At 35.0% G+C, this 23,783-nt stretch overlaps 59 non-coding genes across 59 annotated transcripts; all 59 read left to right on the top strand.

Annotated features, from left to right (window-relative positions):
* The first annotated feature begins 18 nt into the window (after window positions 1-18).
* On the top strand, window positions 19-90 carry Trnaq-uug (transfer RNA glutamine (anticodon UUG)). The gene has a single exon. It is a non-coding gene; the product is annotated as a tRNA-Gln (tRNA).
* Window positions 91-351: 261 nt separating this feature from the next.
* Window positions 352-442, top strand: Trnay-gua (transfer RNA tyrosine (anticodon GUA)). The gene is given in 2 exon segments: window positions 352-388; window positions 407-442. It is a non-coding gene; the product is annotated as a tRNA-Tyr (tRNA).
* Window positions 443-531: 89 nt separating this feature from the next.
* On the top strand, window positions 532-603 carry Trnaq-uug (transfer RNA glutamine (anticodon UUG)). Its single transcript has one exon. It is a non-coding gene; the product is annotated as a tRNA-Gln (tRNA).
* Window positions 604-864: 261 nt separating this feature from the next.
* On the top strand, window positions 865-955 carry Trnay-gua (transfer RNA tyrosine (anticodon GUA)). The gene is given in 2 exon segments: window positions 865-901; window positions 920-955. It is a non-coding gene; the product is annotated as a tRNA-Tyr (tRNA).
* Window positions 956-1,044: 89 nt separating this feature from the next.
* Trnaq-cug (transfer RNA glutamine (anticodon CUG)) lies at window positions 1,045-1,116 on the top strand. The gene has a single exon. It is a non-coding gene; the product is annotated as a tRNA-Gln (tRNA).
* Window positions 1,117-1,884: 768 nt separating this feature from the next.
* Window positions 1,885-1,975, top strand: Trnay-gua (transfer RNA tyrosine (anticodon GUA)). Its single transcript is given in 2 exon segments — window positions 1,885-1,921; window positions 1,940-1,975. It is a non-coding gene; the product is annotated as a tRNA-Tyr (tRNA).
* An 89-nt stretch (window positions 1,976-2,064) lies between these two features.
* Window positions 2,065-2,136, top strand: Trnaq-uug (transfer RNA glutamine (anticodon UUG)). The gene has a single exon. It is a non-coding gene; the product is annotated as a tRNA-Gln (tRNA).
* A 262-nt stretch (window positions 2,137-2,398) lies between these two features.
* Trnay-gua (transfer RNA tyrosine (anticodon GUA)) lies at window positions 2,399-2,489 on the top strand. Its single transcript is given in 2 exon segments — window positions 2,399-2,435; window positions 2,454-2,489. It is a non-coding gene; the product is annotated as a tRNA-Tyr (tRNA).
* An 85-nt stretch (window positions 2,490-2,574) lies between these two features.
* Trnaq-uug (transfer RNA glutamine (anticodon UUG)) lies at window positions 2,575-2,646 on the top strand. The gene has a single exon. It is a non-coding gene; the product is annotated as a tRNA-Gln (tRNA).
* Window positions 2,647-2,907: 261 nt separating this feature from the next.
* On the top strand, window positions 2,908-2,998 carry Trnay-gua (transfer RNA tyrosine (anticodon GUA)). The gene is given in 2 exon segments: window positions 2,908-2,944; window positions 2,963-2,998. It is a non-coding gene; the product is annotated as a tRNA-Tyr (tRNA).
* An 89-nt stretch (window positions 2,999-3,087) lies between these two features.
* Trnaq-cug (transfer RNA glutamine (anticodon CUG)) lies at window positions 3,088-3,159 on the top strand. Its single transcript has one exon. It is a non-coding gene; the product is annotated as a tRNA-Gln (tRNA).
* A 768-nt stretch (window positions 3,160-3,927) lies between these two features.
* On the top strand, window positions 3,928-4,018 carry Trnay-gua (transfer RNA tyrosine (anticodon GUA)). Its single transcript is given in 2 exon segments — window positions 3,928-3,964; window positions 3,983-4,018. It is a non-coding gene; the product is annotated as a tRNA-Tyr (tRNA).
* Window positions 4,019-4,107: 89 nt separating this feature from the next.
* Trnaq-uug (transfer RNA glutamine (anticodon UUG)) lies at window positions 4,108-4,179 on the top strand. The gene has a single exon. It is a non-coding gene; the product is annotated as a tRNA-Gln (tRNA).
* Window positions 4,180-4,441: 262 nt separating this feature from the next.
* On the top strand, window positions 4,442-4,532 carry Trnay-gua (transfer RNA tyrosine (anticodon GUA)). The gene is given in 2 exon segments: window positions 4,442-4,478; window positions 4,497-4,532. It is a non-coding gene; the product is annotated as a tRNA-Tyr (tRNA).
* An 85-nt stretch (window positions 4,533-4,617) lies between these two features.
* On the top strand, window positions 4,618-4,689 carry Trnaq-uug (transfer RNA glutamine (anticodon UUG)). Its single transcript has one exon. It is a non-coding gene; the product is annotated as a tRNA-Gln (tRNA).
* A 261-nt stretch (window positions 4,690-4,950) lies between these two features.
* Window positions 4,951-5,041, top strand: Trnay-gua (transfer RNA tyrosine (anticodon GUA)). Its single transcript is given in 2 exon segments — window positions 4,951-4,987; window positions 5,006-5,041. It is a non-coding gene; the product is annotated as a tRNA-Tyr (tRNA).
* Window positions 5,042-5,130: 89 nt separating this feature from the next.
* Trnaq-cug (transfer RNA glutamine (anticodon CUG)) lies at window positions 5,131-5,202 on the top strand. Its single transcript has one exon. It is a non-coding gene; the product is annotated as a tRNA-Gln (tRNA).
* Window positions 5,203-5,971: 769 nt separating this feature from the next.
* Trnay-gua (transfer RNA tyrosine (anticodon GUA)) lies at window positions 5,972-6,062 on the top strand. Its single transcript is given in 2 exon segments — window positions 5,972-6,008; window positions 6,027-6,062. It is a non-coding gene; the product is annotated as a tRNA-Tyr (tRNA).
* An 89-nt stretch (window positions 6,063-6,151) lies between these two features.
* Window positions 6,152-6,223, top strand: Trnaq-uug (transfer RNA glutamine (anticodon UUG)). Its single transcript has one exon. It is a non-coding gene; the product is annotated as a tRNA-Gln (tRNA).
* Window positions 6,224-6,513: 290 nt separating this feature from the next.
* Window positions 6,514-6,604, top strand: Trnay-gua (transfer RNA tyrosine (anticodon GUA)). The gene is given in 2 exon segments: window positions 6,514-6,550; window positions 6,569-6,604. It is a non-coding gene; the product is annotated as a tRNA-Tyr (tRNA).
* Window positions 6,605-6,689: 85 nt separating this feature from the next.
* Trnaq-uug (transfer RNA glutamine (anticodon UUG)) lies at window positions 6,690-6,761 on the top strand. Its single transcript has one exon. It is a non-coding gene; the product is annotated as a tRNA-Gln (tRNA).
* Window positions 6,762-7,023: 262 nt separating this feature from the next.
* On the top strand, window positions 7,024-7,114 carry Trnay-aua (transfer RNA tyrosine (anticodon AUA)). The gene is given in 2 exon segments: window positions 7,024-7,060; window positions 7,079-7,114. It is a non-coding gene; the product is annotated as a tRNA-Tyr (tRNA).
* A 422-nt stretch (window positions 7,115-7,536) lies between these two features.
* On the top strand, window positions 7,537-7,627 carry Trnay-gua (transfer RNA tyrosine (anticodon GUA)). Its single transcript is given in 2 exon segments — window positions 7,537-7,573; window positions 7,592-7,627. It is a non-coding gene; the product is annotated as a tRNA-Tyr (tRNA).
* Window positions 7,628-7,712: 85 nt separating this feature from the next.
* Window positions 7,713-7,784, top strand: Trnaq-uug (transfer RNA glutamine (anticodon UUG)). Its single transcript has one exon. It is a non-coding gene; the product is annotated as a tRNA-Gln (tRNA).
* Window positions 7,785-8,045: 261 nt separating this feature from the next.
* On the top strand, window positions 8,046-8,136 carry Trnay-gua (transfer RNA tyrosine (anticodon GUA)). The gene is given in 2 exon segments: window positions 8,046-8,082; window positions 8,101-8,136. It is a non-coding gene; the product is annotated as a tRNA-Tyr (tRNA).
* Window positions 8,137-8,225: 89 nt separating this feature from the next.
* On the top strand, window positions 8,226-8,297 carry Trnaq-cug (transfer RNA glutamine (anticodon CUG)). The gene has a single exon. It is a non-coding gene; the product is annotated as a tRNA-Gln (tRNA).
* A 269-nt stretch (window positions 8,298-8,566) lies between these two features.
* Window positions 8,567-8,657, top strand: Trnay-gua (transfer RNA tyrosine (anticodon GUA)). Its single transcript is given in 2 exon segments — window positions 8,567-8,603; window positions 8,622-8,657. It is a non-coding gene; the product is annotated as a tRNA-Tyr (tRNA).
* A 417-nt stretch (window positions 8,658-9,074) lies between these two features.
* Window positions 9,075-9,165, top strand: Trnay-gua (transfer RNA tyrosine (anticodon GUA)). The gene is given in 2 exon segments: window positions 9,075-9,111; window positions 9,130-9,165. It is a non-coding gene; the product is annotated as a tRNA-Tyr (tRNA).
* Window positions 9,166-9,587: 422 nt separating this feature from the next.
* Trnay-gua (transfer RNA tyrosine (anticodon GUA)) lies at window positions 9,588-9,678 on the top strand. Its single transcript is given in 2 exon segments — window positions 9,588-9,624; window positions 9,643-9,678. It is a non-coding gene; the product is annotated as a tRNA-Tyr (tRNA).
* Window positions 9,679-9,763: 85 nt separating this feature from the next.
* Window positions 9,764-9,835, top strand: Trnae-uuc (transfer RNA glutamic acid (anticodon UUC)). The gene has a single exon. It is a non-coding gene; the product is annotated as a tRNA-Glu (tRNA).
* Window positions 9,836-10,097: 262 nt separating this feature from the next.
* On the top strand, window positions 10,098-10,188 carry Trnay-aua (transfer RNA tyrosine (anticodon AUA)). The gene is given in 2 exon segments: window positions 10,098-10,134; window positions 10,153-10,188. It is a non-coding gene; the product is annotated as a tRNA-Tyr (tRNA).
* Window positions 10,189-10,786: 598 nt separating this feature from the next.
* Trnaq-cug (transfer RNA glutamine (anticodon CUG)) lies at window positions 10,787-10,858 on the top strand. The gene has a single exon. It is a non-coding gene; the product is annotated as a tRNA-Gln (tRNA).
* A 436-nt stretch (window positions 10,859-11,294) lies between these two features.
* On the top strand, window positions 11,295-11,366 carry Trnaq-cug (transfer RNA glutamine (anticodon CUG)). Its single transcript has one exon. It is a non-coding gene; the product is annotated as a tRNA-Gln (tRNA).
* A 263-nt stretch (window positions 11,367-11,629) lies between these two features.
* On the top strand, window positions 11,630-11,720 carry Trnay-gua (transfer RNA tyrosine (anticodon GUA)). Its single transcript is given in 2 exon segments — window positions 11,630-11,666; window positions 11,685-11,720. It is a non-coding gene; the product is annotated as a tRNA-Tyr (tRNA).
* Window positions 11,721-11,805: 85 nt separating this feature from the next.
* On the top strand, window positions 11,806-11,877 carry Trnaq-uug (transfer RNA glutamine (anticodon UUG)). The gene has a single exon. It is a non-coding gene; the product is annotated as a tRNA-Gln (tRNA).
* Window positions 11,878-12,139: 262 nt separating this feature from the next.
* Trnay-gua (transfer RNA tyrosine (anticodon GUA)) lies at window positions 12,140-12,230 on the top strand. The gene is given in 2 exon segments: window positions 12,140-12,176; window positions 12,195-12,230. It is a non-coding gene; the product is annotated as a tRNA-Tyr (tRNA).
* An 85-nt stretch (window positions 12,231-12,315) lies between these two features.
* Trnaq-uug (transfer RNA glutamine (anticodon UUG)) lies at window positions 12,316-12,387 on the top strand. The gene has a single exon. It is a non-coding gene; the product is annotated as a tRNA-Gln (tRNA).
* A 261-nt stretch (window positions 12,388-12,648) lies between these two features.
* Window positions 12,649-12,739, top strand: Trnay-gua (transfer RNA tyrosine (anticodon GUA)). Its single transcript is given in 2 exon segments — window positions 12,649-12,685; window positions 12,704-12,739. It is a non-coding gene; the product is annotated as a tRNA-Tyr (tRNA).
* An 84-nt stretch (window positions 12,740-12,823) lies between these two features.
* Trnaq-uug (transfer RNA glutamine (anticodon UUG)) lies at window positions 12,824-12,895 on the top strand. The gene has a single exon. It is a non-coding gene; the product is annotated as a tRNA-Gln (tRNA).
* Window positions 12,896-13,156: 261 nt separating this feature from the next.
* Trnay-gua (transfer RNA tyrosine (anticodon GUA)) lies at window positions 13,157-13,247 on the top strand. The gene is given in 2 exon segments: window positions 13,157-13,193; window positions 13,212-13,247. It is a non-coding gene; the product is annotated as a tRNA-Tyr (tRNA).
* Window positions 13,248-16,809: 3,562 nt separating this feature from the next.
* On the top strand, window positions 16,810-16,900 carry Trnay-gua (transfer RNA tyrosine (anticodon GUA)). The gene is given in 2 exon segments: window positions 16,810-16,846; window positions 16,865-16,900. It is a non-coding gene; the product is annotated as a tRNA-Tyr (tRNA).
* A 597-nt stretch (window positions 16,901-17,497) lies between these two features.
* Trnaq-cug (transfer RNA glutamine (anticodon CUG)) lies at window positions 17,498-17,569 on the top strand. The gene has a single exon. It is a non-coding gene; the product is annotated as a tRNA-Gln (tRNA).
* Window positions 17,570-17,830: 261 nt separating this feature from the next.
* On the top strand, window positions 17,831-17,921 carry Trnay-gua (transfer RNA tyrosine (anticodon GUA)). The gene is given in 2 exon segments: window positions 17,831-17,867; window positions 17,886-17,921. It is a non-coding gene; the product is annotated as a tRNA-Tyr (tRNA).
* Window positions 17,922-18,010: 89 nt separating this feature from the next.
* On the top strand, window positions 18,011-18,082 carry Trnaq-cug (transfer RNA glutamine (anticodon CUG)). Its single transcript has one exon. It is a non-coding gene; the product is annotated as a tRNA-Gln (tRNA).
* A 262-nt stretch (window positions 18,083-18,344) lies between these two features.
* On the top strand, window positions 18,345-18,435 carry Trnay-gua (transfer RNA tyrosine (anticodon GUA)). The gene is given in 2 exon segments: window positions 18,345-18,381; window positions 18,400-18,435. It is a non-coding gene; the product is annotated as a tRNA-Tyr (tRNA).
* Window positions 18,436-19,031: 596 nt separating this feature from the next.
* Window positions 19,032-19,103, top strand: Trnaq-uug (transfer RNA glutamine (anticodon UUG)). Its single transcript has one exon. It is a non-coding gene; the product is annotated as a tRNA-Gln (tRNA).
* Window positions 19,104-19,368: 265 nt separating this feature from the next.
* Window positions 19,369-19,459, top strand: Trnay-gua (transfer RNA tyrosine (anticodon GUA)). The gene is given in 2 exon segments: window positions 19,369-19,405; window positions 19,424-19,459. It is a non-coding gene; the product is annotated as a tRNA-Tyr (tRNA).
* Window positions 19,460-19,548: 89 nt separating this feature from the next.
* On the top strand, window positions 19,549-19,620 carry Trnaq-uug (transfer RNA glutamine (anticodon UUG)). Its single transcript has one exon. It is a non-coding gene; the product is annotated as a tRNA-Gln (tRNA).
* A 264-nt stretch (window positions 19,621-19,884) lies between these two features.
* Window positions 19,885-19,975, top strand: Trnay-gua (transfer RNA tyrosine (anticodon GUA)). Its single transcript is given in 2 exon segments — window positions 19,885-19,921; window positions 19,940-19,975. It is a non-coding gene; the product is annotated as a tRNA-Tyr (tRNA).
* An 89-nt stretch (window positions 19,976-20,064) lies between these two features.
* On the top strand, window positions 20,065-20,136 carry Trnaq-uug (transfer RNA glutamine (anticodon UUG)). Its single transcript has one exon. It is a non-coding gene; the product is annotated as a tRNA-Gln (tRNA).
* Window positions 20,137-20,574: 438 nt separating this feature from the next.
* On the top strand, window positions 20,575-20,646 carry Trnaq-uug (transfer RNA glutamine (anticodon UUG)). Its single transcript has one exon. It is a non-coding gene; the product is annotated as a tRNA-Gln (tRNA).
* Window positions 20,647-20,906: 260 nt separating this feature from the next.
* On the top strand, window positions 20,907-20,997 carry Trnay-gua (transfer RNA tyrosine (anticodon GUA)). The gene is given in 2 exon segments: window positions 20,907-20,943; window positions 20,962-20,997. It is a non-coding gene; the product is annotated as a tRNA-Tyr (tRNA).
* An 89-nt stretch (window positions 20,998-21,086) lies between these two features.
* Trnaq-cug (transfer RNA glutamine (anticodon CUG)) lies at window positions 21,087-21,158 on the top strand. Its single transcript has one exon. It is a non-coding gene; the product is annotated as a tRNA-Gln (tRNA).
* A 262-nt stretch (window positions 21,159-21,420) lies between these two features.
* Window positions 21,421-21,511, top strand: Trnay-gua (transfer RNA tyrosine (anticodon GUA)). Its single transcript is given in 2 exon segments — window positions 21,421-21,457; window positions 21,476-21,511. It is a non-coding gene; the product is annotated as a tRNA-Tyr (tRNA).
* A 596-nt stretch (window positions 21,512-22,107) lies between these two features.
* Window positions 22,108-22,179, top strand: Trnaq-uug (transfer RNA glutamine (anticodon UUG)). Its single transcript has one exon. It is a non-coding gene; the product is annotated as a tRNA-Gln (tRNA).
* A 263-nt stretch (window positions 22,180-22,442) lies between these two features.
* Window positions 22,443-22,533, top strand: Trnay-gua (transfer RNA tyrosine (anticodon GUA)). Its single transcript is given in 2 exon segments — window positions 22,443-22,479; window positions 22,498-22,533. It is a non-coding gene; the product is annotated as a tRNA-Tyr (tRNA).
* Window positions 22,534-22,622: 89 nt separating this feature from the next.
* Window positions 22,623-22,694, top strand: Trnaq-uug (transfer RNA glutamine (anticodon UUG)). Its single transcript has one exon. It is a non-coding gene; the product is annotated as a tRNA-Gln (tRNA).
* A 264-nt stretch (window positions 22,695-22,958) lies between these two features.
* Trnay-gua (transfer RNA tyrosine (anticodon GUA)) lies at window positions 22,959-23,049 on the top strand. Its single transcript is given in 2 exon segments — window positions 22,959-22,995; window positions 23,014-23,049. It is a non-coding gene; the product is annotated as a tRNA-Tyr (tRNA).
* Window positions 23,050-23,645: 596 nt separating this feature from the next.
* Window positions 23,646-23,717, top strand: Trnaq-uug (transfer RNA glutamine (anticodon UUG)). The gene has a single exon. It is a non-coding gene; the product is annotated as a tRNA-Gln (tRNA).
* Window positions 23,718-23,783: the final 66 nt, after the last annotated feature.

Here is a 23,783-nt window from a genome sequence, read left to right as displayed (position 1 = left end):
ATAGAAGATTGTCTCGTCGGTCTCATGGTGTAACGGTTAGCACTCAGGACTTTGAATCCTGCGATCCGAGTTCAAATCTCGGTGAGACCTGTTTCTTTTTGTTATTTAATAAAATGTGTAACCAAACAATTCTGGGAAACTTTTTCGTTTCTAAAACTCAACCATCGTAAGCAGAAGTTGAAACCTTTTTTTTCAAATTTGCAAATTTGTGGTATTAAATGAATTTCTTTGAAGAAGCTCTGACACTTTGAAATTCTTAGAACCTTACATTTAACCAAAACTTTGAAAAGAAACTTCGATTGACTGGCATTAAAATATGGTTTAAAAGCTTTCTGTAGATTTTCGAATGTGCCTTCGATAGCTCAGTTGGTAGAGCGGTGGACTGTAGTGGAAAGATCAGTCAGAAATCCATAGGTCACTGGTTCGAATCCGGTTCGAAGGATATACAGAATAACAAGTTACATATTTTGACAGCTTCTGAATAACATAAAAGAGAATGTCAATTTCAACAATATAAAAGGTTGTCTTGTCGGTCTCATGGTGTAACGGTTAGCACTCAGGACTTTGAATCCTGCGAGCCGAGTTCAAATCTCGGTGAGACCTGTTCCATTTTGTTGTTTAATGAAATGTGTAACCAAACAACTCTGGGACACTTTTTCGTTTCTAAAACTCAACCATCGTAAGCAGAAGTTGAAAAATTTTTTGAAATTTGCAAAATTTTGTGGTATTAAATAAATTGCTTTAAAGAGGCTCTGACAATATTAAATTCTTAGAACCTTACATTTAAACAAAACTTTGAAAAGAAACTTCGATTGATTGGCATTAATATATAATGTAAAAGCTTTCTGTAGTTTTGCGAATGTGCCTTCGATAGCTCAGTTGGTAGAGCGGTGGACTGTAGTTGAAATATCAGGCAGAAATCCATAGGTCACTGGTTCGAATCCGGTTCGAAGGATATACAGAATAACAAGTTACATATTTTGACAGCTTCTAAATAACATAAAACAGTATTTCAAATTTTACTATATAAAAGTTTGTCTCGTCGGTCTCATGGTGTAACGGTTAGCACTCAGGACTCTGAATCCTGCGATCCGAGTTCAAATCTCGGTGAGACCTGTTCCTTTTTGTTATTTAATGAAATGTGTAACCAAACAACTCTGGGAAACTTTTTCGTTTCTAAAACTCAACCATCGTAAGCAGAAGTTGAAACCTTTTTTAAATTTGCAAAATTTTGTGGTATTAAATAAATTGCTTTAAAGAGGTTCTGACAATATTAAATTCTCAGAACCTTACATTTAACCAAATTTTGAAAAGAAATATCGATTGAGTGGCATTAAAATATGGTTTAAAAGCTTTCTGTAGATTTGCGAATGTGCCTTCGATAGCTCAGTCGGTAGAGCGGTGGACTGTATTGGAAATATCAGTCAGAAATCCATAGGTCACTGGTTCTAATCCGGTTTCAAGGATTTTTTGTCAAGCTACATATTTTGACAGCTTCTTAATAACATAAAAGAGTATGTGAATTTCAACAATATAAGATGTTGTTTTGTCGGTCTCATGGTGTAACGGTTAGCACTCATGACTCTGAATCCTGCGATCCGAGTTCAAATCTCAGTGTGACATGTTCCATTTTGTTTTTTAATGAAATGTGTAACCAAACAACTCTGGGAAACTTTTTCGTTTCTAAAACTCAACCATCGTAAGCAGAAGTTGAAACCTTTTTTGAAATTTGCAAAATTTTGTGGTATTAAATAAATTGCTTTAAAGAGGTTCTGACAATATTAAATTCTTAGAACCTTACATTTAACCAATACTTTGAAAAGAAACTTCGATTGAGTGGCATTAAAATAGCAGTTAAAAACAATCTGTAGTTATTCGCATGTGCCTTCGATAGCTCAGTCGGTAGAGCGGTGGACTGTAGTGGGAATATCAGTCAGAAATCCATAGGTCACTGGTTCGAATCCGGTTCGAAGGATATACAATATAACAAGCTATATATTTTGACAGCTTCTAAATAACATAAAAGAGTATGTCAATTTCAACAATATAGAAGATTGTCTCGTCGGTCTCATGGTGTAACGGTTAGCACTCAGGACTTTGAATCCTGCGATCCGAGTTCAAATCTCGGTGAGACCTGTTTCTTTTTGTTATTTAATAAAATGTGTAACCAAACAATTCTGGGAAACTTTTTCGTTTCTAAAACTCAACCATCGTAAGCAGAAGTTGAAACCTTTTTTTTTCAAAATTGCAAATTTGTGGTATTAAATGAATTGCTTTGAAGAAGCTCTGACACTTTGAAATTCTTAGAACCTTACATTTAACCAAAACTTTGAAAAGAAACTTCGATTGACTGGCATTAAAATATGGTTTAAAAGCTTTCTGTAGATTTTCGAATGTGCCTTCGATAGCTCAGTTGGTAGAGCGGTGGACTGTAGTGGAAAGATCAGTCAGAAATCCATAGGTCACTGGTTCGAATCCGGTTCGAAGGATGTTTTGTCAAGCTACATATTTTGACAGCTTCTTAATAACATAAAAGAGAATGTCAATTTCAACAATATAAAAGGTTGTCTTGTCGGTCTCATGGTGTAACGGTTAGCACTCAGGACTTTGAATCCTGCGATCCGAGTTCAAATCTCGGTGAGACCTGTTCCATTTTGTTGTTTAATGAAATGTGTAACCAAACAACTCTGGGAAACTTTTTCGTTTCTAAAACTCAACCATCGTAAGCAGAAGTTGAAAAATTTTTTGAAATTTGCAAAATTTTGTGGTATTAAATAAATTGCTTTAAAGAGGCTCTGACAATATTAAATTCTTAGAACCTTACATTTAACCAAAACTTTGAAAAGAAACTTCGATTGATTGGCATTAATATATGATGTAAAAGCTTTCTGTAGTTTTGCGAATGTGCCTTCGATAGCTCAGTTGGTAGAGCGGTGGACTGTAGTTGAAATATCAGGCAGAAATCCATAGGTCACTGGTTCGAATCCGGTTCGAAGGATATACAGAATAACAAGTTACATATTTTGACAGCTTCTAAATAACATAAAACAGTATTTCAAATTGTACTATATAAAAGTTTGTCTCGTCGGTCTCATGGTGTAACGGTTAGCACTCAGGACTCTGAATCCTGCGATCCGAGTTCAAATCTCGGTGAGACCTGTTCCTTTTTGTTATTTAATGAAATGTGTAACCAAACAACTCTGGGAAACTTTTTCGTTTCTAAAACTCAACCATCGTAAGCAGAAGTTGAAACCTTTTTTAAATTTGCAAAATTTTGTGGTATTAAATAAATTGCTTTAAAGAGGTTCTGACAATATTAAATTCTCAGAACCTTACATTTAACCAAATTTTGAAAAGAAATATCGATTGAGTGGCATTAAAATATGGTTTAAAAGCTTTCTGTAGATTTGCGAATGTGCCTTCGATAGCTCAGTCGGTAGAGCGGTGGACTGTATTGGAAATATCAGTCAGAAATCCATAGGTCACTGGTTCTAATCCGGTTTCAAGGATTTTTTGTCAAGCTACATATTTTGACAGCTTCTTAATAACATAAAAGAGTATGTGAATTTCAACAATATAAGATGTTGTTTTGTCGGTCTCATGGTGTAACGGTTAGCACTCATGACTCTGAATCCTGCGATCCGAGTTCAAATCTCAGTGTGACATGTTCCATTTTGTTTTTTAATGAAATGTGTAACCAAACAACTCTGGGAAACTTTTTCGTTTCTAAAACTCAACCATCGTAAGCAGAAGTTGAAACCTTTTTTGAAATTTGCAAAATTTTGTGGTATTAAATAAATTGCTTTAAAGAGGTTCTGACAATATTAAATTCTTAGAACCTTACATTTAACCAATACTTTGAAAAGAAACTTCGATTGAGTGGCATTAAAATAGCAGTTAAAAACAATCTGTAGTTATTCGCATGTGCCTTCGATAGCTCAGTCGGTAGAGCGGTGGACTGTAGTGGGAATATCAGTCAGAAATCCATAGGTCACTGGTTCGAATCCGGTTCGAAGGATATACAATATAACAAGCTATATATTTTGACAGCTTCTAAATAACATAAAAGAGTATGTCAATTTCAACAATATAGAAGATTGTCTCGTCGGTCTCATGGTGTAACGGTTAGCACTCAGGACTTTGAATCCTGCGATCCGAGTTCAAATCTCGGTGAGACCTGTTTCTTTTTGTTATTTAATAAAATGTGTAACCAAACAATTCTGGGAAACTTTTTCGTTTCTAAAACTCAACCATCGTAAGCAGAAGTTGAAACCTTTTTTTTTCAAAATTGCAAATTTGTGGTATTAAATGAATTGCTTTGAAGAAGCTCTGACACTTTGAAATTCTTAGAACCTTACATTTAACCAAAACTTTGAAAAGAAACTTCGATTGACTGGCATTAAAATATGGTTTAAAAGCTTTCTGTAGATTTTCGAATGTGCCTTCGATAGCTCAGTTGGTAGAGCGGTGGACTGTAGTGGAAAGATCAGTCAGAAATCCATAGGTCACTGGTTCGAATCCGGTTCGAAGGATGTTTTGTCAAGCTACATATTTTGACAGCTTCTTAATAACATAAAAGAGAATGTCAATTTCAACAATATAAAAGGTTGTCTTGTCGGTCTCATGGTGTAACGGTTAGCACTCAGGACTTTGAATCCTGCGATCCGAGTTCAAATCTCGGTGAGACCTGTTCCATTTTGTTGTTTAATGAAATGTGTAACCAAACAACTCTGGGAAACTTTTTCGTTTCTAAAACTCAACCATCGTAAGCAGAAGTTGAAAAATTTTTTGAAATTTGCAAAATTTTGTGGTATTAAATAAATTGCTTTAAAGAGGCTCTGACAATATTAAATTCTTAGAACCTTACATTTAACCAAAACTTTGAAAAGAAACTTCGATTGATTGGCATTAATATATGATGTAAAAGCTTTCTGTAGTTTTGCGAATGTGCCTTCGATAGCTCAGTTGGTAGAGCGGTGGACTGTAGTTGAAATATCAGGCAGAAATCCATAGGTCACTGGTTCGAATCCGGTTCGAAGGATATACAGAATAACAAGTTACATATTTTGACAGCTTCTAAATAACATAAAACAGTATTTCAAATTGTACTATATAAAAGTTTGTCTCGTCGGTCTCATGGTGTAACGGTTAGCACTCAGGACTCTGAATCCTGCGATCCGAGTTCAAATCTCGGTGAGACCTGTTCCTTTTTGTTATTTAATGAAATGTGTAACCAAACAACTCTGGGAAACTTTTTCGTTTCTAAAACTCAACCATCGTAAGCAGAAGTTGAAACCTTTTTTGAAATTTGCAAAATTTTGTGGTATTAAATAAATTGCTTTAAAGATGTTCTGACAATATTAAATTCTTAGAACCTTACATTTAACCAAATTTTGAAAAGAAACTTCGATTGAGTGGCATTAAAATATGGTTTAAAAGCTTTCTGTAGATTTGCGAATGTGCCTTCGATAGCTCAGTCGGTAGAGCGGTGGACTGTATTGGAAATATCAGTAAGAAATCCATAGGTCACTGGTTCTAATCCGGTTTCAAGGATTTTTTGTCAAGCTACATATTTTGACAGCTTCTTAATAACATAAAAGAGTATATGATTTTCAACAATATAAAATGTTGTTTTGTCGGTCTCATGGTGTAACGGTTAGCACTCATGACTCTGAATCCTGCGATCCGAGTTCAAATCTCAGTGTGACATGTTCCATTTTGTTTTTTAATGAAATGTGTAACCAAACAACTCTGGGAAACTTTTTCGTTTCTAAAACTCAACCATCGTAAGCAGAAGTTGAAACCTTTTTTGAAATTTGCAAAATTTTGTGGTATTAAATAAATTGCTTTAAAGAGGTTCTGACAATATTAAATTCTTAGAACCTTATATTTAACCAATACTTTGAAAAGAAACTTCGATTGAGTGGCATTAAAATAGCAGTTAAAAACAATCTGTAGTTATTCGCATGTGCCTTCGATAGCTCAGTCGGTAGAGCGGTGGACTGTAGTGGGAATATCAGTCAGAAATCCATAGGTCACTGGTTCGAATCCGGTTCGAAGGATATACAATATAACAAGCTATATATTTTGACAGCTTCTAAATAACATAAAAGAGTATGTGAATTTCAACAATATAGAAGATTGTCTCGTCGGTCTCATGGTGTAACGGTTCGCACTCAGGACTTTGAATCCTGCAATCCGAGTTCAAATCTCGGTGAGACCTGTTCCTCTTTGTTATTTAATAAAATGTTTAACCAAACAATTCTGGGAAACTTTTTCGTTTCTAAAGCTCAACCATCGTAAGCAAAAGTTGAAACCTTTTTTTTTTAATTTGCAAATTTTGTGGTATTAAATGAATTGCATTAAAGAGACTCTGACACTTTTAAATTCTCAGAACCTTACGTTACCTTACCTTACCTTACCTTAGGTTAAATAACCAATACTTTGAAAAAAAACTTCGATTGAGTGGCATTAAAATATGGTTTAAAAGCTTTCTGTAGGTTTGCGAATGTGCCTTCGATAGCTCAGTTGGTAGAGCGGTGGACTGTAGTGGAAATATCAGTCAGAAATCTATAGGTCACTGGTTCGAATCCGGTTCGAAGGATGTTTTGTCAAGCTACATATGTTGACAGCTTCTAAATAACATAAAACAGTATCTCAAATTGTACTATATAAAAGGTTGTCTCGTCGGTCTCATGGTGTAACGATTAGCACTCAGGACTTTGAATCCTGCGATCCGAGTTCAAATCTCGGTGAGACCTGTTCCTTTTTGTTATTTAATGAAATGTGTATCCAAACAAACTCTGGGAAACTTTTTCGTTTTTAAAACTCAACCATCGTAAGCAGAAGTTAAAACCATTTTTGAAATTTGCAAAATTTTTTGGTATTAAATGAATTGCTTTGAAGAAGCCCTGACACTTTTAAATTCCCAAAACCTTACATTTAACCAAAAATTTGAAAAGAAACTTCGATTGAATGGCATTAAAATATGGTTTAAAAGCTTTCTGTAGATTTTCGAATGTGCCTTCGATAGCTCAGTTGGTAGAGCGGTGGACTATAGTGGAAATATCAGTAAGAAATCCATAAGTCACTGGTTCGAATCCGGTTCGAAGGATATACAGAATAACAAGCTACATATGTTGACAGCTTGTAAGTAACATAAAATAGTATCTCAAATTGTACTATATAAAATGTTGTCTCGTCGTTCTCATGGTGTAACGGTTAGCACTCAGGACTCTGAATCCTGCGATCCGAGTTCAAATCTCGGTCAGACCTGTTCCATTTCGTTGTTTAATGAAATGTGTAACCAAACAACTCTGGGAAACTTTTTCGTTTTTAAAACTCAACCATCGTAAGCAGAAGTTGAAACCTTTTTTTTCAAATTTGCAAATTTGTGGTATTAAATGAATTGCTTTAAAGAAGCTCTGACACTTTGAAATTCTTAGAACCTTACATTTAACCAAAACTTTGAAAAGAAACTTCGATTGAGTGGCATTAAAATATTGTTTAAAAGCTTTCTGTAGATTTGCGAATGTGCCTTCGATAGCTCAGTTGGTAGAGCGGTGGACTGTAGTGGAAATATCAGTCAGAAATCCATAGGTCACTGGTTCGGATCCGGTTCGAAGGATGTTTTGTCAAGCTATATATTTTGACAGCTTCTTAAAAACATAAAAGAGAATGTCAATTTCAACAATATAAAAGGTTGTCTTGTCGGTCTCATGGTGTAACGGTTAGCACTCAGGACTTTGAATCCTGCGATCCGAGTTCAAATCTCGGTGAGACCTGTTCCATTTTGTTGTTTAATGAAATGTGTAACCAAACAACTCTGGGACACTTTTTCGTTTCTAAAACTCAACCATCGTAAGCAGAAGTTGAAACCTTTTTTGAAATTTGCAAAATTTTGTGGTATTAAATAAATTGCTTTAAAGAGGCTCTGACAATATTAAATTCTTAGAACCTTACATTTAACCAAAACTTTGAAAAGAAACTTCGATTGATTGACATTAATATATGATGTAAAAGCTTTCTGTAGTTTTGCGAATGTGCCTTCGATAGCTCAGTTGGTAGAGCGGTGGACTGTAGTTGAAATATCAGGCAGAAATCCATAGGTCACTGGTTCGAATCCGGTTCGAAGGATATACAGAATAACAAGTTACATATTTTGACAGCTTCTAAATAACATAAAACAGTATTTCAAATTGTACTATATAAAAGTTTGTCTCGTCGGTCTCATGGTGTAACGGTTAGCACTCAGGACTCTGAATCCTGCGATCCGAGTTCAAATCTCGGTGAGACCTGTTCCTTTTTGTTATTTAATGAAAGGTGTATCCAAACAACTCTGGGAAACTTTTTCGTTTCTAAAATTCAACCATCGTAAGCAGAAGTTGAAACCTTTTTTCAAATTTGCAAATTTTCAAAATTTTGTGGTATTAAATGAATTGCATTAAAGAGACTCTGACACTTTTAAATTCTCAGAACCTTACATTTAACCAATACTTTGAAAAGAAACTTCGATTGAGTGGCATTAAAAAATGGTTTAAAAGCTTTCTGTAGATTTGCGAATGTGCCTTCGATAGCTCAGTTGGTAGAGCGGTGGACTGTAGTGGAAATATCAGTCAGAAATCCATAGGTCACTGGTTCGAATCCGGTTCGAAGGATTTTTTGTCAAGCTACATATGTTGACAGCTTCTTAATAACATAAAACAGTATCTCAAATTGTACTATATAAAAGGTTGTCTCGTCGGTCTCATGGTGTAACGATTAGCACTCAGGACTCTGAATCCTGCGATCCGATTTCAAATCTCGGTGAGACCTGTTTCATTTCGTTTTTTTGATGAAATGTGTAACCAAACAACTCTGGAAACTTTTTCGTTTCTAAAACTCAACCATCGTAAGCAGAAGTTGAAACCTTTTTTGAAATTTTCAAAATTTGTGGTATTAAATGAATTGCTTTGAAGAAGCCCTGACACTTTTAAATTCCCAGAACCTTACATTTAACCAAAAATTTGAAAAGAAACTTCGATTGAATGGCATTAAAATATGGTTTAAAAGCTTTCTGTAGATTTTCGAATGTGCCTTCGATAGCTCAGTTGGTAGAGCGGTGGACTGTAGTGGAAATATCAGTAAGAAATCCATAGGTCACTGGTTCGAATCCGGTTCGAAGGATATACAGAATAACAAGCTAAATATGTTGACAGCTAGTAAGTAACATAAAATAGTATCTCAAATTGTACTATATAAAATGTTGTCTCGTCGTTCTCATGGTGTAACGGTTAGCACTCAGGACTCTGAATCCTGCTATCCGAGTTCAAATCTCGGTGAGACCTGTTCCTCTTTGTTATTTAATGAAATGTGTAACCAAACAACTCTGGGAAACTTTTTCGTTTCTAAAACTCAACCATCGTAAGCAGAAGTTGAAACCTTTTTTGAAATTTGCAAAATTTTGTGGTATTAAATGAATTGCATTAAAGAGACTCTGACACTTTTAAATTCTTATAACCTTACATTTAACCAATACTTTGAAAAGAAACTTCGATTGAGTGGCATTAAAATATGGTTTAAAAGCTTTCTGTAGATTTGCGAATGTGCCTTCGATAGCTCAGTTGGTAGAGCGGTGGACTGTAGTGGAAATATCAGTCAGAAATCCATAGGTCACTGGTTCGAATCCGGTTCGAAGGATTTTTTGTCAAGCTACATATGTTGACAGCTTCTAAATAACATAAAACAGTATCTCAAATTGTACTATATAAAAGGTTGTCTTGTCGGTCTCATGGTGTAACGATTAGCACTCAGGACTTTCAATCCTGCGATCCGAGTTCAAATCTCGGTGAGACCTGTTTCTTTTTGTTATTTAATGAAATGTGTATCCAAACAAACTCTAGGAAACTTTTTCGTTTTTAAAACTCAACCATCGTAAGCAGAAGTTAAAACCATTTTTGAAATTTGCAAAATTTTTTGGTATTAAATGAATTGCTTTGAAGAAGCCCTGACACTTTTAAATTCCCAGAACCTTACATTTAACCAAAAATTTGAAAAGAAACTTCGATTGAATGGCATTAAAATATGGTTTAAAAGCTTTCTGTAGATTTTCGAATGTGCCTTCGATAGCTCAGTTGGTAGAGCGGTGGACTATAGTGGAAATATCAGTAAGAAATGCATAGGTCACTGGTTCGAATCCGGTTCGAAGGATATACAGAATAACAAGCTAAATATGTTGACAGCTAGTAAGTAACATAAAATAGTATCTCAAATTGTACTATATAAAATGTTGTCTCGTCGTTCTCATGGTGTAACGGTTAGCACTCAGGACTCTGAATCCTGCTATCCGAGTTCAAATCTCGGTGAGACCTGTTCCTCTTTGTTATTTAATGAAATGTGTAACCAAACAACTCTGGGAAACTTTTTCGTTTCTAAAACTCAACCATCGTAAGCAGAAGTTGAAACCTTTTTTGAAATTTGCAAAATTTTGTGGTATTAAATGAATTGCTTTGAAGAAGCCCTGACACTTTTAAATTCTTAAAACCTTACATTTAACCAATACTTTGAAAAAAAACTTCGATTGAGTAGCATTAAAATATGATTTAAAAACAATCTGTAGTTATGCGAATGTGCCTTCGATAGCTCAGTTGGTAGAGCGGTGTACTGTAGTGGGAATATCAGTCAGAAATCCATAGGTCACTGGTTCTAATCCGGTTGGAAGGATTTTTTGTCAAGCTACATATGTTGACAGCTTCTAAACAACATAAAACAGTATCTCAAATTGTACTATATAAAAGGTTGTCTCGTCGGTCTCATGGTGTAACGGTTAGCACTCAGGACTCTGAATCCTGCGATCCCAGTTCAAATCTCGGTGAGACCTGTTCCTTTTTGTTATTTAATGAAATGTGTAACCAAACAACTCTGGGAAACTTTTTCGTTTCTAAAACTCAACCATCGTAAGCAGAAGTTGAAACCTTTTTTGAAATTTGCAAAATTTTGTGGTATTAAATGAATTGCTTTGTAGAGGCTCTGACACTTTTAAATTCTTAGAACCTTGCATTTAATCAATACTTTGAAAAGAATATTCGATTGAGTGGCATAAAAATATGATTTAAAAACAATCTGTAGTTATGCGAATGTGCGTTCGATAGCTCAGTTGGTAGAGCGGTGGACTGTAGTGGAAATATCAGTCAGAAATCCATAGTTTACTGGTTCGAATCCGGTTCGAAGGATGTAAAAGAAGCTACATACTTTGACAGTTTCTTAATAACATAAAAGAGTAACTCAACTTCAACAATATAAAATGTTGTCTCGTCGGTCTCATGGTGTAACGGTTAGCACTCAGGACTCTGAATCCTGCGATCCGAGTTCAAATCTCGGTCAGACCTGTTCCATTTCGTTGTTTAATGAAATGTGTAACCAAACAATTCTGGGAAACTTTTTCGTTTCTAAAACTCAACCATCGTAAGCAGAAGTTGAAACCTTTTTTTTTTAATTTGCAAAATTTTGTGGTATTAAATGAATTGCTTTAAAGAGACTCTGACACTTTTAAATTCTTAGAACCTTACATTTAACCAAAAATTTGAAAAGAAACTTCGATTGAGTGGCATTAAAATATGCTTTAAAAGCTTTCTGTAGATTTTCGAATGTGCCTTCGATAGCTCAGTTGGTAGAGCGGTGGACTGTAGTGGAAATATCAGTCAGAAATCCATAGGTCACTGGTTCGAATCCGGTTCGAAGGATTTTTTGTCAAGCTACATCTGTTGACAGCTTCTAAATAACATAAAACAGTATCTCAAATTGTACTATATAAAAGGTTGTCTCGTCGGTCTCATGGTGTAACGATTAGCACTCAGGACTTTGAATCCTGCGATCCGAGTTCAAATCTCGGTGAGACCTGTTTCTTTTTGTTATTTAATGAAATGTGTATCCAAACAAACTCTAGGAAACTTTTTCCTTTTTAAAACTCAACCATCGTAAGCAGAAGTTAAAACCATTTTTGAAATTTGCAAAATTTTTTGGTATTAAATGAATTGCTTTGAAGAAGCCCTGACACTTTTAAATTCCCAGAACCTTACATTTAACCAAAAATTTGAAAAGAAACTTCGATTGAATGGCATTAAAATATGGTTTAAAAGCTTTCTGTAGATTTTCGAATGTGCCTTCGATAGCTCAGTTGGTAGAGCGGTGGACTGTAGTGGAAATATCACTCGGAAATCCATAGGTCACTGGTTTGAATCCGGTTCGAAAGATTTTTTGTCAAGCTACATATTTTGACAGCTTCTAAATAACATAAAAGAGTATCTCAATTTCAACAATATAAAAAGTTGTCTCGTCGGTCTCATGGTGTAACGGTTAGCACTCAGGACTTTGAATCCTGCGATCCGAGTTCAAATCTCGGTGAGACCTGTTCCTTTTTGTTATTTAATAAAATGTGTAACCAAACAATTCTGGGAAACTTTTTCGTTTCTAAAACTCAACCATCGTAAGCAGAAGTTGAAACCTTTTTTTTCAAATTTGCAAATTTGTGGTATTAAATGAATTGCTTTAAAGAAGCTCTGACACTTTGAAATTCTTAGAACCTTGCATTTAACCAAAACTTTGAAAAGAAACTTCGATTGAGTGGCATTAAAATATGGTTTAAAAGCTTTCTGTAGATTTTCGAATGTGCTTTCGATAGCTCAGTTGGTAGAGCGGTGGACTGTAGTGGAAATATCAGTCAGAAATCCATAGGTCACTGGTTCGAATCCGGTTCGAAGGATGTTTTGTCAAGCTATATATTTTGGCAGCTTCTTAAAACATAAAAGAGAATGTCAATTTCAACAATATAAAAGGTTGTCTTGTCGGTCTCATGGTGTAACGGTTAGCACTCAGGACTTTGAATCCTGCGATCCGAGTTCAAATCTCGGTGAGACCTGTTCCATTTTGTTGTTTAATGAAATGTGTAACCAAACAACTCTGGGACACTTTTACGTTTCTAAAACTCAACCATCGTAAGCAGAAGTTGAAACCTTTTTTGAAATTTGCAAAATTTTGTGGTATTAAATAAATTGCTTTAAAGAGGCTCTGACAATATTAAATTCTTAGAACCTTACATTTAACCAAAACTTTGAAAAGAAACTTCGATTGATTGGCATTAATATATGATTTAAAAGCTTTCTGTAGATTTGCGAATGTGCCTTCGATAGCTCAGTTGGTAGAGCGGTGGACTGTAGTTGAAATATCAGGCAGAAATCCATAGGTCACTGGTTCGAATCCGGTTCGAAGGATATACAGAATAACAAGTTACATATTTTGACAGCTTCTAAATAACATAAAACAGTATTTCAAATTGTACTATATAAAAGTTTGTCTCGTCGGTCTCATGGTGTTGTGGCGTTTGGATATAATCAAATTAAACAAGTTTTATAATTGGCATTTTAAAAGCGGTTTTTGTGTGTTTCTCTGGCTGGAATTAAGTAAATGTTAAAACAGACGTATTTATCGTGTTAATCTCTTATTCAAACAAGAAATTCTGAACCGACATATTTAACGCAGATTGAAGTGTTTCAAATAGCATTGTTTTCACGGCGTAAAGTTTGAGTGTACTTGAAAACGTTCAGATAACGTACAATATATGCGACACGTGGTTTTATGGTAGCAGGTATTGTTTTCTAGTATCTTTAATCAAATCGTAGTTTCAAACCAACATGTGATGTAGTAAGTGTGTCAAGTGGTTTTCTGTATTTGAATTCTTTGTGCTGTAAAGCTTAGAATAACATGGACACATGTACACGTGGATATAGAAGTAATTTGGAAGCGCTGATGGGTCAATATTTTAGTATAAAAAGAAATGTTTGGTTTAAATCGCTCTCTTACAAAACGGATCTTGGAAATTCTCTCTTCTCTGAGTTATTTCCCTTGTTCTGTAAAATTGAAGTTATTACTGAATTATTAAGAAAGTGGGATCATGGTGTAGTATTGCTAATTCGATACAACTTATTCGGACAATATAACAATTTGAACTTATGAAGTTGGTGTTGATTTAAGAAGCAAATAAGACAGTAAACGCAACGGAGTCAAAGACAATCATTAGCGGAGTCAAACAGTCAGACTTGGCTTAGGCCAGTCTAGAAAGCAATCCACCACCCCAAATCCCATAAATGGTAACCCCGTCTTTCTTCTGCAAACGAAGAAGAGAACACTGCACTTCTGAAAGATTCGATTGATGAAAGGTGAAAATTGGAGTCAGATTAGGATCGAGAGACAAACTGCTTTCAACGGTCTGTTAGCGAGAAAATTGCGGCAGACATTTTAAAAATTCTCGAAGTAACCAGTTGAAAGAAATCTCGCTAACGAACAATGACTGTCATGCTACTGGCGTTATGGATTACGATGATGACGACGCTAGCCAACACTAGCCAAAGCCAGCAACCTACACAGACCAGCGACAAGCATCGCTCAAAAGAAAAATGGAAGAAAAATCATCAAGAAGTACGAAGTTATCAATCTGTTGTGGACACTTCTACATTTGATTCTGCACCCGATTAATTCTTAGCCGGTAAAGTACATTACTCATTTCTGAATAAATCGTAGCATGTTATTGGTGTTATTAGATATTAGCTAGCGCACATATGTCATGATTATTAATCACAAAAATATTAAATACGTTTCTTACTCTGATTTTACCTCATAAATTTATGTCCCCAAGGACAACGCGCATATAAATTCATACTGTAGTTATATCTTATTTGTTCTGTGTAAACCACGCATCATCATCATAAACGAGAACTTAAATTTGAACTAAAAGTTAATGTATTCCTTATCCCCCTGTCGACTTCTATCTATACTTATTTTTCAATATCATGTTTTGTGGTAGATGATTTTTTATTTTATTATTTGCATGGACACAGGCTAACTAAGCCAAATACTTATCAACGGTCACTTTCACCCATTGTCTACCTACAAAGCATTCTTTAACTCTTTTCTTACGCTAAGCACTTTTAGCTACGTTTTATATTGACCCACCTTTATTGCTTTCATAAATGACTTACATTAAGTACTAGCGTTAACAAAAACGCCGTACGATTATTTTGTCTTGTTTGTCATAATATACCAGGTTGCAAACTGCTATCCTGTATAAGTCAGAATCTGTTGATTTGTGACTATCCCGATATAACTTCGATTCACAAATGGTACCGCATAACTTGCATACGACAAATGCAAGCAGAAAACGAATTGGGGCGAATCGCGATATTAAGCTTATTACTCAGACTGATCGAACTTTTATTTTCTTCTCCTGCATTATGCAAACCCTCTTAACCTTACCCACCCTTATACTTACATTATCTTGCTATATAAATTCGGCAAAACCAAACGCGTTGTCCGATATCATTATATTGTGTCAAAATATTGAAATGCATTTAGTTATCATGGCAATTCTTTCATTCAAACTGTTGTGTTAGGTTTTGTGTGAACTTACAATTACGATTCTTTTATGTTACTTTGGTTTGTGGTAAAAGTATATAACAAAAACATCTCAAAATATTTAAAAACCCTTCTATATAACATAGCATTAGTGAAGAATGTTTACTGCTGTATTTTTTCTTTTGCATATTCCATCTGGGTACGTTTGTTGACGCATCAAAATTCTAGCTAGAGAGAAAACAAATTCTGCATTCACATTGCAAGCTGACAACAAGAAATCTTGCAACCTGCTAACGCCGACAATTCCTACCTCGAAGCTTTTATGGGTCGGGGGATTTATGTGGCGTTTGGATATAATCAAATTAAACAAGTTTTATAATTGGCATTATAAAAAGCGGTTTTTTGTGTGTTTCTCTGGCTGGAATTAAGTAAATGTTAAAACAGACGTATTTATCGTGTTAATCTCTTATTCAAACAAGAAATTCTGAACCGACATATTTAACGCAGATTGAAGTGTTTCAAATAGCATTGTTTTCACGGCGTAAAGTTTGAGTGTACTTGAAAACGTTCAGATAACGACAATATGCGACACGTGGTTTTATGGTAGCAATGATTGGTTCTAGTATCTTTAATCAAATCGTAGTTTCAAACCAACATGTGGCGTAGTTAAGTGTCAAGTGGTTTTCTGTATTTGAATTCTTTGTGCTGTAAAGCTTAGAATAACATGGACACATACACGTGGATAGAGAAGTAATTTGGAAGCGCTGATTGGTCAATATTTCAGTATAAAAAGAATTGTTTGGTTTAAATCGCTCTTACAAAACGGATCTTGGAAATTCTCTCTTCTCTGAGTTATTTCCCTTGTTCTGTAAAATTGAAGTTATTACTGAATTATTAAGAAAGTGGGATCATGGTGTAGTATTGCTAATTCGATACAACTTATTCGGACAATATAACAATTTGAACTTATGAAGTTGGTGTTGATTTAAAAAGCAAATAAGACAGTAAACGCAACGGAGTCAAAGACAATCATTAGCGGAGTCAAACAGTCAGACTTGGCTTAGGCCAGTCTAGAAAGCAATCCACCACCCCAAATCCCATAGTGTAACGGTTAGCACTCAGGACTCTGAATCCTGCGATCCGAGTTCAAATCTCGGTGAGAGCTGTTCCTTTTTGTTATTTAATGAAATGTGTAACCAAACAACTCTGGGAAACTTTTTCGTTTCTAAAGCTCAACCATCGTAAGCAGAAGTTGAAACCTTTTTTCAAATTTTCAAATTTTGTGGTATTAAATGAATTGCTTTAAAGAGGCTCTGACACTTTCAAATTCTTAGAACCTTACATTTAACCAAAACTTTGAAAAGAAACTTCGATTGAGTGGCATTAAAATATCACTTAAAAACAATCTGTAGTTATTCGCATGTGCCTTCGATAGCTCAGTTGGTAGAGCGGTGGACTGTAGTGGGAATATCAGTCAGAAATCCATAGGTCACTGGTTCGAATCCGGTTCGAAGGATATATGGTATAACAAGCTATATATTTTGCCAGCTTCTAAATAAAATAAAAGAATATGTCAATTTCAACAATATAAAATGTTGTCTTGTCGGTGTCATGGTGTAACGGTTAGCACTCAGGACTCTGAATCCTGCGATCCGAGTTCAAATCTAGGTGAGACCTGTTCCATTTTGTTATTTAATGAGATGTGTAACCAAACAACACTGGGAAACTTTTTCGTTTCTAAAGCTCAACCATCGTAAGCAGAAGTTGAAAGCGTTTTTGAAATTTGCAAAATTTTGTGGTATTAAATAAATTGCTTTAAAGAGGCTCTGACAATATTAAATTCTTAGAACCTTACATTTAACCAAAACTTTGAAAAGAAACTTCGATTGAGTGGCATTAATATATGGTTTAAAAGGTTTCTGTAGATTTGCGAATGCGCCTTCGATAGCTCAGTTAGTAGAGCGGTGGAATGTAGTGGAAATATCAGTCAGAAATCTATAGGTCACTGGTTCGAATCCGGTTCGAAGGATGTAAAAGAAACTACATACTTTGACAGCTTCTTAATAACATAAAAGAGTAACTCAATTTCAACAATATAAAATGATGTCTTGTCGGTCTCATGGTGTAACGGTTAGCACTCAGGACTCTGAATCCTGCGATCCGATTTCAAATCTCGGTGAGACCTGTTCCATTTCGTTTTTTTGATGAAATGTGTAACCAAACAACTCTGGAAACTTTTTCGTTTCTAAAACTCAACCATCGTAAGCAGAAGTTGAAACCTTTTTTGAAATTTGCAAAATTTTGTGGTATTAAATAAATTGCTTTAAAGGGGCTCTGACAATATTAAATTCTTAGAACCTTACATTTAACCGATACTTTGAAAAGAAACTTCGATTGAGTGGCATTAATATATGATGTAAAAGCTTTCTGTAGGTTTGCGAATGTGCCTTCGATAGCTCAGTTGGTAGAGCGGTGGACTGTAGTGAAAATATCAGTCAAAAATCCATAGGTCACTGGTTCGAATCCGGTTCGAAGGATATACAGAATAACTAGCTATGTATGTTGACAGCTTCTAAATAACATAAAACAGTATCTCAAATTGTACTATATAAAAGTTTGTCTCGTCGGTCTCATGGTGTAACGGTTAGCACTCAGGACTCTGAATCCTGCGATCCGAGTTCAAATCTCGGTGAGACCTGTTTCTTTTTGTTATTTAATAAAATTTGTAACCAAACAACTCTGGGAAACTTTTTCGTTTCTAAAGCTCAACCATCGTAAACAGAAGTTGAAACCTTTTTTGAAATTTGCAAAATTTTGTGGTATTAAATGAATTGCTTTGAAGAGACTCTGACACTATTGAAATTCTTAGAACTTTACATTTAACCAAAACTTTGAAAAGAAACTTCGATTAAGTGGCATTAATATATCGTTTAAAAGCTTTCTGTAGATTTGCGAATGTGCCTTCGATAGCTCAGTTGGTAGAGCGGTGGACTGTAGTGGAAATATCAGTCAGAAATCCAAAGGTCACTGGTTCGAATCCGGTTCGAAGGATATTTTGTCAAGCTACATATTTTGACAGCTTCTTAATAAAATAAAAGAGTATGTCAATTTCAACAATATAAAATGTTGTCTTGTCGGTCTCATGGTGTAACGATTAGCACTCAGGACTTTGAATCCTGCGATCCGAGTTCAAATCTCGGTGAGACATGTTTCTTTTTTGTTATTTAATAAAATGTGTAACCAAACAATTCTGGGAAACTTTTTCGTTTCTAAAGCTCAACCATCGTAAGCAGAAGTTGAAACCTTTTTTTTCAAATTTTCAAATTTTGTGGTATTAAATGAATTGCTTTAAAGAGGCTCTGACACTATTGAAATTCTTAGAACCTTACATTTAACCAAAACTTTGAAAAGAAACTTCGATTGAGTGGCATTAAAATATGGTTTAAAAACTTTCGGTAGATTTTCGAATGAGCCTTCAATAGCTCAATTGGTAGAGCGGTGGACTGTAGTGGAAATATCAGTCAGAAATCCATAGGTCACTGGTTCGAATCCGGTTCGAATGATTTTTGTCAAGCTATATATTTTGACAGCTTCTTAATAACATAAAAGAGTATGTCAATTTCAACAATATAAAATGTTGTCTTGTCGGTCTCATGGTGTAACGATTAGCACTCAGGACTTTGAATCCTGCGATCCGAGTTCAAATCTCGGTGAGACCTGTTCCATTTCGTTGTTTAATGAAATGTGTAACCAAACAACTCTGGGAAACTTTTTCGTTTCTAAAACTCAACCATCGTAAGCAGAAGTTGAAACCTTTTTTTCTTCAAATTTGCAAACTTTGTTGTATTAAATGAATTGCTTTAAAGAGGCTCTGACACTATTGAAATTCTTAGAACCTTACATTTAACCAATACTTTGAAAAGAAACTTCGATTGGGTGGCAATAAAATATGCTTTAAAAGCTTTCTGTAGATTTGCGAATGTGCCTTCGATAGCTCAGTTGGTAGAGCGGTGGACTGTAGTGGAAATATCAGTCAGAAATCCATAGGCCAATGGTTCGAATCCGGTTCGAAGGATATACGGTATAACAAGCTATATATTTTGGCAGCTTCTAAATAACATAAAAGAGTAACACAATTTCAACAATATAAAAGGTTGTCTTGTCGGTCTCATGGTGTAACGGTTAGCACTCAGGACTTTGAATCCTGCGATCCGAGTTCAAATCTCGGTGAGACCTGTTTCTTTTTGTTATTTAATGAAATGGGTAATCAAACAAACTCTGGGAAACTTTTTCGTTTCTAAAGCTCAACCATCGTAAGCAGAAGTTGAAACCTTTTTTTTGAAATTTGCAAAATTTTGTGGTATTAAATGAATTGCTTTGAAGAGGCTCTGACACTTTTAAATTCTTAGAACCTTACATTTAACCAAAACTTTGAAAAGAAACTTCGATTGATTGGCATTAATATATGATGTAAAAGCTTTCTGTAGGTTTGCGAATGTGCCTTCGATAGCTCAGTTGGTAGAGCGGTGGACTGTATTGGAAATATCAGTCAGAAATCCATAGGTCACTGGTTCGAATCCGGTTCGAAGGATATACAATATAACAAGCTATATATTTTGCCAGCTTCTAAATAACATAAAAGAGTATGTCAATTTCAACAATATAAAAGGTTGTCTTGTCGGTCTCATGGTGTAACGGTTAGCACTCAGGACTTTGAATCCTGCGATCCGAGTTCAAATCTCGGTGAGACCTGTTTCTTTTTGTTATTTAATAAAATGTGTAACCAAACAATTCTGGGAAACTTTTTCGTTTCCAAAGGTCAACCATCGTAAGCAGAAGTTGAAACCTTTTTTTTCAAATTTTTAAATTTTGTGGTATTAAATGAATTGCTTTAAAGAGGCTCTGACACTATTGAAATTCTTAGAACCTTACATTTAACCAAAACTTTGAAAAGAAACTTCGATTGAGTGGCATTAAAATATGGTTTAAAAACTTTCGGTAGATTTTCGAATGAGCCTTCAATAGCTCAATTGGTAGAGCGGTGGACTGTAGTGGAAATATCAGTCAGAAATCTATAGGTCACTGGTTCGAATCCGGTTCGAATGATTTTTGTCAAGCTATATATTTTGACAGCTTCTTAATAACATAAAAGAGTATGTCAATTTCAACAATATAAAATGTTGTCTTGTAGGTCTCATGGTGTAACGATTAGCACTCAGGACTTTGAATCCTGCGATCCGAGTTCAAATCTCGGTGAGACCTGTTCCATTTCGTTTTTTAATGAAATGTGTAACCAAACAACTCTGGGAAACTTTTCGTTTTTAAAGCTGATTAATCGTAAGCAGAAGTTGAAACCTTTTTTGAAATTTGCAAAATTTTGTGGTATTAAATAAATTGCTTTAAAGGGGCTCTGACAATATTAAATTCTTAGAACCTTACATTTAACCGATACTTTGAAAAGAAACTTCGATTGAGTGGCATTAATATATGATGTAAAAGCTTTCTGTAGGTATGCGAATGTGCCTTCGATAGCTCAGTTGGTAGAGCGGTGGACTGTAGTGAAAATATCAGTCAAAAATTCATAGGTCACTGGTTCGAATCCGGTTCGAAGGATATACAGAATAACTAGCTATGTATGTTGACAGCTTCTAAATAACATAAAACAGTATCTCAAATTGTACTATATAAAAGTTTGTCTCGTCGGTCTCATGGTGTAACGGTTAGCACTCAGGACTCTGAATCCTGCGATCCGAGTTCAAATCTCGGTGAGACCTGTTTCTTTTTGTTATTTAATAAAATTTGTAACCAAACAACTCTGGGAAACTTTTTCGTTTCTAAAGCTCAACCATCGTAAACAGAAGTTGAAACCTTTTTTGAAATTTGCAAAATTTTGTGGTATTAAATGAATTGCTTTGAAGAGACTCTGACACTATTGAAATTCTTAGAACTTTACATTTAACCAAAACTTTGAAAAGAAACTTCGATTAAGTGGCATTAATATATCGTTTAAAAGCTTTCTGTAGATTTGCGAATGTGCCTTCGATAGCTCAGTTGGTAGAGCGGTGGACTGTAGTGGAAATATCAGTCAGAAATCCAAAGGTCACTGGTTCGAATCCGGTTCGAAGGATATTTTGTCAAGCTACATATTTTGACAGCTTCTTAATAAAATAAAAGAGTATGTCAATTTCAACAATATAAAATGTTGTCTTGTCGGTCTCATGGTGTAACGATTAGCACTCAGGACTTTGAATCCTGCGATCCGAGTTCAAATCTCGGTGAGACATGTTTCTTTTTTGTTATTTAATAAAATGTGTAACCAAACAATTCTGGGAAACTTTTTCGTTTCTAAAGCTCAACCATCGTAAGCAGAAGTTGAAACCTTTTTTTTCAAATTTTCAAATTTTGTGGTATTAAATGAATTGCTTTAAAGAGGCTCTGACACTATTGAAATTCTTAGAACCTTACATTTAACCAAAACTTTGAAAAGAAACTTCGATTGAGTGGCATTAAAATATGGTTTAAAAACTTTCGGTAGATTTTCGAATGAGCCTTCAATAGCTCAATTGGTAGAGCGGTGGACTGTAGTGGAAATATCAGTCAGAAATCCATAGGTCACTGGTTCGAATCCGGTTCGAATGATTTTTGTCAAGCTATATATTTTGACAGCTTCTTAATAACATAAAAGAGTATGTCAATTTCAACAATATAAAATGTTGTCTTGTCGGTCTCATGGTGTAACGATTAGCACTCAGGACTTTGAATCCTGCGATCCGAGTTCAAATCTCGGTGAGACCTGTTCCATTTCGTTGTTTAATGAAATGTGTAACCAAACAACTCTGGGAAACTTTTTCGTTTCCAAAGGTCAACCATCGTAAGCAGAAGTTGAAACCTTTTTTTTCAAATTTTCAAATTTTGTGGTATTAAATGAATTGCTTTAAAGAAGCTCTGACACTATTGAAATTCTTAGAACCTTACAATTAACCAATACTTTGAAAAGAAACTTCGATTGGGTGGCAATAAAATATGGTTTAAAAGCTTTCTGTAGATTTGCGAATGTGCCTTCGATAGCTCAGTTGGTAGAGCGGTGGACTGTATTGGAAATATCAGTAAGAAATCCATAGGTCACTGGTTCGAATCCGGTTCGAAGGATATACAATATAACAAGCTATATATTTTGCCAGCTTCTAAATAACATAAAAGAGTATGTCAATTTCAACAATATAAAAGGTTGTCTTGTCGGTCTCATGGTGTAACGGTTAGCACTCAGGACTTTGAATCCTGCGATCCGAGTTCAAATCTCGGTGAGACCTGTTTCTTTTTGTTATTTAATGAAATGGGTAATCAAACAAACTCTGGGAAACTTTTTCGTTTCTAAAGCTCAACCATCGTAAGCAGAAGTTGAAACCTTTTTTTTGAAATTTGCAAAATTTTGTGGTATTAAATGAATTGCTTTGAAGAGGCCCTGACACTTTCAAATTCTCAGAACCTTACATTTAACCAAAACTTTGAAAAGAAACTTCGATTGAGTGGCATTAAGATATAGTTTAAAAGCTTTCTGTAGATTTGCGAATGTGCCTTCGATAGCTCAGTTGGTAGAGCGGTGGACTGTAGCAGAAATATCAGTCGGAAATCCAAAGGTCACTGGTTCGAATCCGGTTCGAAGGATGTTTTGTCAAGCTACATATTTTGACAGCTTCTTAATAACATAAAAGAGTATGTCAATTTCAACAATATAAAAGGTTGTCTTGTCGGTCTCATGGTGTAACGGTTAGCACTCAGCACTTTGAATCCTGCGATCCGAGTTCAAATCTCGGTGAGACATGTTTCTTTTTTGTTATTTAATAAAATGTGTAACCAAACAACTCTGGGAAACTTTTTCGTTTCCAAAGGTCAACCATCGTAAGCAGAAGTTGAAACCTTTTTTTTCAAATTTTCAAATTTTGTGGTATTAAATGAATTGCTTTAAAGAGGCTCTGACACTATTGAAATTCTTAGAACCTTACATTTAACCAAAACTTTGAAAAGAAACTTCGATTGAGTGGCATTAAAATATGGTTTAAAAACTTTCGGTAGATTTTCGAATGAGCCTTCAATAGCTCAATTGGTAGAGCGGTGGACTGTAGTGGAAATATCAGTCAGAAATCTATAGGTCACTGGTTCGAATCCGGTTCGAATGATTTTTGTCAAGCTATATATTTTGACAGCTTCTTAATAACATAAAAGAGTATGTCAATTTCAACAATATAAAATGTTGTCTTGTAGGTCTCATGGTGTAACGATTAGCACTCAGGACTTTGAATCCTGCGATCCGAGTTCAAATCTCGGTGAGACCTGTTCCATTTCGTTTTTTAATGAAATGTGTAACCAAACAACTCTGGGAAACTTTTTCGTTTCTAAAA

Source organism: Clavelina lepadiformis, chromosome 6, assembly GCF_947623445.1.
Source record: "Clavelina lepadiformis chromosome 6, kaClaLepa1.1, whole genome shotgun sequence".
Taxonomy (NCBI): domain Eukaryota; kingdom Metazoa; phylum Chordata; class Ascidiacea; order Aplousobranchia; family Clavelinidae; genus Clavelina; species Clavelina lepadiformis.
Note: the sequence above shows the minus strand (reverse complement) of the source record. Positions and strands in the feature narration are given on the sequence as shown.